Source organism: Electrona antarctica, assembly GCF_951216825.1.
Source record: "Electrona antarctica genome assembly, chromosome: 9".
Classification (NCBI taxonomy): Eukaryota; Metazoa; Chordata; class Actinopteri; order Myctophiformes; family Myctophidae; genus Electrona; species Electrona antarctica.
In genome coordinates this window covers 29,015,292-29,022,212 of record NC_136790.1, presented here as the reverse complement: position 1 = coordinate 29,022,212, position 6,921 = coordinate 29,015,292, and the positions used below count along the sequence as shown (strand labels likewise).

The 6,921-nt window shown below is 45.0% G+C and overlaps 1 protein-coding gene across 2 annotated transcripts in view; it reads left to right on the top strand.

The window, feature by feature from the left end:
* The first annotated feature begins 2,757 nt into the window (after positions 1-2,757).
* The window catches only part of ndrg3a (ndrg family member 3a), a 58,566-nt gene continuing 54,402 nt past the window's right edge, over positions 2,758-6,921 (top strand). The window contains exon 1 of one of the 2 annotated variants that reach the window (XM_079511024.1): positions 2,758-2,939. The gene's annotated coding sequence lies outside the window, so the exon portion shown is untranslated. The remainder of the gene's footprint in view (positions 2,940-6,921) is intronic. The other variant, XM_079511025.1, reaches the window with a different exon arrangement.

Below are 6,921 nucleotides of genomic sequence, written 5' to 3'. Positions count from 1 at the left end.
GGTACAGCCGGTGGTACAGCCGGCGTGCATGTGGAATAGGAGATAAGGCTCTGCTCCTTGGTGACATTCAAGGCACCGGGCCCTAAACCTGCCCTCTGCTGATTGGCCGGGCCCAAAAACCTGCCCTCTTCTGATTGGCCGGGCCCTAGAACCTGCCCTCTTCTGATTGGCCGGGCCCTAGAACCTGCTCTCTTCTGATTGGCCGGGCCCAAAAACTGCCCTCCTCTGATTGGCCGGGCCCTAAAACCTGCTCTCTTCTGATTGGCCGGGCTCAAAAACTGCCCTCTTCTGATTGGCCGGGCCCTAAACCTGCCCTCTTCTGATTGGCCGGGCCCAAAACCTGCCCTCTTCTTATTGGCCGGGCCCTAAACCTGCCCTCTTCTTATTGGCCGGGCCCTAAACCTGCCCTCTTCTGATTGGCCGGGCCCAAAAACCTGCCCTCTTCTGATTGGCCGGGCCCTAAACCTGCCCTCTTCTGATTGGCCGGGCCCAAAACCTGCCCTCTTCTTATTGGCCGGGCCCTACACCTGTCAAGTTCTGATTGGCCGGGCCCAAAAACCTGCCCTCTTCTTCTGATTGGCTGGGCCCTAAACCTGCCCTCTTCTGATAGGCCGGGCCCTAAACCTGCCCTCTTCTGATTGGCCGGGCCCTAAACACTCTTCTGATTGGCCCGGGCCCTGAACCTGCCCTCTTCTGATTGGCCGGGCCCAAAAACCTGCCCTCTGCTGATTGGCTGGGCCCAAAAACCTGCCCTCTTCTGATTGGCCGGGCCCAAAAACCTGCCCTTTTCTGGGGGGAACTGGTTACGTAATCAATTGGCAGGTGTGGGATTGCCATGGCAATCAATTGGTTGAGGCAGAGGCTGGAAATTGCACAGGTGAGGGGACTTTGCCTCATTAGGTCCACTGGCAGAGGAGCCTGACCAGAGTGCATGCCACCGACTCAAGACTGGGCACTGCACTCCCTGTTGTGGTGTGGAACGCTTGTGTCAAATTTGAAGTCGGTGGGGCAAACGGTTGTCGAGTTGTGTGCATGGCATTGAGGTATAAATGCCTGCCTGCCTGCCTGCCTGCCTGCCTGCCTGCCTGCCTGCCTGCCTGTCTGCCTGCCTGCCTGTGCCTGTTTGCCTGCCTATGAAAAGGAAGGGATGTCCGCACACTGTTTCTCTGCTCCCAGGAAAATTCTTTATTGAACAACAACCCTTGTGGGTCTTCGTCAGGTATGGTTTGCCTGCCTGCCTGTCCGTTGACTAGACTACAGCTTTTATTGTGAAGTTGAAGACCATGTGACAATGATGATGATGATTTGTTTGTGGGCTAGAAGAACATTGAATATTGGGCCTTTGTCAGTTTCAAATCAAATAATGGTAAAATACGAATTACATTTTCCTGATTTTTTTGTGTTAGAAAATTGGGAAAATGAACCAATATTTGATGTTTGTTCTGAAGCAAACATCAGAAAACAGGGACAATTTGTTTATTTTAAGTCTGTTCCAACTGTCAATCAGATTATGCCAAAATACCAAGGACACGGTCCGAAAATTGACGCATTGTCCTGATTTCTTTTGTGGGATAGAATATTAGAAAAATGAAGGAAAACAAACAGAAAAAACCTGTTTCTTTAAAGTCAATTCCTCCTGTTGATCAGATTATACTAAAATCCCCTGACCACGGAGCTATGTGTGTCCCTGGGTCCGTCCGAGCACGATAATAGCATTTGGCTGGTTTTCACTACCAACTGTCACTGTTGTGCAGCCTAACACACACACACACACACACACACACACACACACACACACACACACACACACACACACACACACACACACACACACACACACACACACACACACACACACACACATACATACACACACACACACACACACACACACACACACACATTAACTGTATATATGATGATTTCAGGTGTATCAGTACAGTACATTGACAGTACAGTAGAGGGACCACCTGGGACCCCCACACGGTAACTCTGTCATTTCTCAACCATTTTGGACGTGGAACCGGCCCGCCCCCCTGGGCGTGTTCCTGGGGGTCTGGAGGTTCCAGGGACCCCCCGGGGACCCCCACACGGAGTTGCACCACTCAGTTCACATGGGTGTGATTTTATCATCCTATTTACAGTAGGCTATATAGTGCTCAGCTCACACAAGTTGAAATGTATTGAAATACATTTTATGTGAATTGTAATCAATCTATCAGATCAGCATAATGTGGTGATAGGGCACACCAGATTACCAGGAAGAAAAATATTCAATGTGATGCCCTGATTTGGCCTGCGGGACAAATCCGACCCCTGGGGAACTTTCTGGACCACATTCCATATACCATACCAATGTAAAAAAAATAATGATTGGATGGTTGGTTGCACAATAATGTTTTTCATAACTGTTAACCAAAACTAATTTATAGCGGTTAATTAACCTTGGCAGATAAGGATAAAATGTATACTATTTAGAATGGAGGAATGCCTGTGGCTGTACGTGACGGTGTGACCGTGTGACCCATCAGGACTACATTAGCAATCGTGAAACTGCTACACCAAATGCAGGTAAATGTAATTTTTGGTGAGAGATCCACCACTGAGTCTGGCTGGTATGGTAGGTCAAATATATTTCCTAATCTATCTACTAGCCTACTGTAGGCCGTGACTAATTTAGATGAATAGCCCTATATCCTCTAGGGGGCGTTGGAGAAGATTTGCTGTGACTACTCGCATTGGCTACTGGGCCCATATGACTGGGCCTGTCCTCCGTCATGTCTAGGACGCAAAGTGTAGTTCCGCCCATACCGTGACGATTGAAATACTAGTTGAGGCAGGGAGGAAGCAGCAGGCAGGAGCGTACTGTGCGTATCGCTATCATTTCACCCCAAGAGGAATAGACCAGAATCGAGTGGATACTATCATAATTCACGGTGGTAAGTCTAAATAAATAATTTCCGAGGCTGTACATTTGAGGGGATTGCTACTTACAGGTGTGTTCGATGCCACAGGAGAGGAGGTGGTGATCACATATCGGCTATCGCTGATGGTGTTGCTCTTTGTAAAGTGAATCGTTCATGAAACCAACAGGGTTCTTCGCACACTGGCTCAACGACGAATCGTAACGATATATAAATGAGTGAACGAAGCATAATGCAACGGAGTTAACGTTCCTTTGCACATCGCCGTCATGCGACAATATGCTATTTTGTTTTGAGGTTGTCTAAATTCAAAGGGGTCATTTAACACATTTTAGTTTTCATTTACGTTTTAGTTGTAACTTAAGGTATATCTGTGAGACTTAGCAAGGCCTCGTTGATGATACATTATTCTGTCACGATTCTTTACACCACATTCATCTTTAATGAGCGTTTTCTATCCGAAGTTGGGTGAGGAAACCTGTAAGTAGGCCCTGACTATATTCCATCTCAGCAAATGCTAACTATGCTGACAGAGAAGACGTGGGGCTGGGGATTCCGTCTCGCTACTACCACCTCAGTGGTCGCATACATACTACACACAATGCCGCTCATGACATTGTCACTCGTCGCCATGCGAAGGTCACAGGCGGAATCGTTTGGAGTGGGCATCAGGTGTTTTACTTGAGGTGATGATCTCATCGGGGTCACATTATCAGTATCCCTACTTGATTACAATACAGCTTACACAACAAGAACATAACTGGCTTTTGTTTTTAATCACAACAAACCGTGTAGGCCTAGAGATATAAATGATTTATATCAGCAGCAGCTGCTTGCCACAGCTACGTTAGGAGAAGATGCTGGATAACTGGATAGTATTGGTTGCCAATGGTTGGTGTGTCCATCCATGTCCTTGAAAGAGTCCAACCTGGTTAATTATCACACCTGGTCTTAACTATGAAGAGCTCCTAAAGGTAAATGGCTAACTGCTGGGAGTATCAAAAGTTGTTGATTGCACTATGCATTGGTGGACATTACCTGCAAACCTGGTAACTTTTGGCTTTAAAGTTAAAACCAGAAAAATCACATCAACGAATAGCCTAGTAGTATAGTATTCCTATGTAATTAAACTAATTAGCCAGCTTTTTACAGGTTTCCAAGAGGAACTCTTGGGGATGCGTGCTGGGAAATTACCCAGTGGAGAGACGTTGCTCGTAATTAAACAGTGCTACTTGACAGTCAGCAAGTCCTGTGTTCACTCACACACCTCAGCATCGGCCTATAGATCTGTCAATCAGTGCTGGAGGGCAAAACAAGCCACAAGCTGCAGTGGTGGGAGACAGGCCTCTGAGGCTCTGACTTAACTTTCTCACAGCTCAAAACAAATGGCTTGTTTCAACTATCAACAGCTCACCCCCGATTCTTAACTGGTAATACTGGCCATTGTCATTATTTAGAATCACATTTAGGCTGCTGTGTATATAAATGTGTGGGTCTGAAACTCTGAATGATGTAGATGTGAATAATACACAGCCTGGAGCTCCACTGTTGCTTTGTCTTTGTAACTGAAGTGTGTCTGTAATACAAGCTCTGTCAGGAGGACTAGAGTTACAGAACAAGCCTTGCACAGCAGCTTGCAGCTTTTAGAAGAAAAACAGCTGATGCATACATCTCTGTTCCAGGATAACCTCTTAACTTAAAGGTTTCCAGTCATTGCAATCCATTGTCGCACCTGACTGACCAATATCCAGGAACATCAATATCCAGGAACATCACTCTAAAACTCACTTTAACTCTCATTTCTATGGTGTGGCTCTCCTATGTAGGAGGCTATAGCTGTCTGTGTGTCTGCTTGTCCTGAGCTACTGGACCTATCGGTGCCACGTTTCTTGTGCACACTGCCAGTAGGCCAACATGATACCTCCACACATTGTTTTCATGTGTTATGTTCTTTTTTTTTAAAAGATTTGTTTTTGGGATTTTATGCCTTTTTTATTGATAGAGAACAGTATGCAGACAGGAAAGGGGAGCGAGAGATTGGGAGTGACACCCGGCAAATGCCGTCGGGCTTGGGAGTCGAACCTGCGGCATGCCGTCCGGCCGGCTTGGCAGCCTAGGTGCCCAGACGGTTGAGCTAACCGTCCGGGCCCATGTGCTATGTTTTGAAATATTATTTCACTTGCATTTTATAATGGAAGTCAACAGGGCTTGGATTGGAAAGCGTTCCCAAATTTGAAGATGATTGACGTCGTTGACATGCCAGATTCCTAGTCTATCTATATTCTAATTGGTTTACGGGAGGACCACTTCGTCACGATCATGTCACCATGACTCCATACTAGCCATAACCATATAAGGAGTTCCCAATACAGCGATGCTCAAATATGGAGTGTGTTGTCTTAACCTCAATGTGTCATCGACTCGTCATGGTAAGTCTTATGCACACCTGATCATCTCAGAGAGAGATGCATAGGCACTGGGCAGGATCAGACGTATAAAATAAAATGACCTGCACGCCGTCTACACTTTCACAATGGGGCCAATTTTATTTGAGCAACATTTCAGTCAATAGAATGGACCGTCAGGCATTTCATACTAGGTACTTTTTACTTGACCAAGTTTGAGATTGATGAATTGATTTCCCCCCACACACTTATGTAAAGTCACTTTGAGTACTTAGAAAAGTGCTATTTATTTCAGGTATTATTATTTTATCCCCAGGACCAGTGTTAAAGGGCCACTTCACCCCTTTTGTAACCATATCTTATTTTAATGATGTTTGGGAGACACGAAAAACTTTCCTGGGGTTTTTATGTGGGTTTTGCATGCATGTGTTTTTAGATATTTTAGTATTTCAAAGTGTCCGTGATGTCATGGACACTGGTCTCACTTCCTTCCTGGACTACAATTTCCATAATGCTTGGTGCACTCACCCCACCTTGTGGAGAGGAAGAGGGCTGTCAACTTGTAGTCCAGGAAAGAAGTGAGACCAGTGTCCATGACATCATGGAGACTTTGAAATACTAAAATATCTAGAAACACATATTACCCACATAAAAACCCCAGGAAAGTGTTTCTTGTCTCCCAAACATCATTAAAATAAGATCTGGTTGCAAAAGGGGTGAAGTGACCAGAAGCATTCAGCACCGCCTGTGCAAGATGTCAGTGGCATACAGTCGACAGTCAATTGTTTAATGTTTAGCATGCCAAGCGGTTGAATCGCACTGCTGCTGGAGGCCGGTAACTCGATCTGTCTTCATTTTCTTCCATTAATGGACGCAATTGAAATAGAGAAAATGGCAAGTCCAATCCCCAGTTGGTTGAGTAGCCTGCCTTCTCAGGCTGTTTCCAGCCTGCACAGCTTGTTTTCTATTTAAAGTTAAGTTATACACCACAAACAAAATGCCAGTGAATGGCACTAGAGAAAGATTGTGACCATCACTGAGTGGATGTAGATTGGCAGTCTGTGAGTAGAAGAGATTTTGTTTGTTTGGTATTTTGACCAACAAAAGACCCAGATTTGCTTGGATTACCGGAACTAGCCTGGACGGGAACCCCAAAAGGGGTTCTTGTTGCTATGTACAGTGTATATAGCATATCCGTTTCATTATATATATTGGTCACATTTTTCCATTTGGTGTTTCCCTGCGGAATAATAACACCTGCCCCACCAAATGGAAAAATCTACCAAAACTGTCAACATTGTAATCTGGAGCTATCGGAGGCACTATTCAACATGCTTACAATATTTGATGTTAAAGCACTGGTACCAGACAGTGCTAGTTTGCATAATCCCATTAATCATTCCTCTTAGCTGAATTTAATTTGTTCATTGGTACACTCAAGTCAAAACTCATGTCTTATTCACTCTTAATATTTATTGCAAACACAATTACAATAGTGCCAAACCTAAAAAATATTTCTGTGCCCAACATTTGTCAGAAAAGAAAAAAACAATTTTGCTAAGTAAGGACACATCTAGACTCACCTATTTACC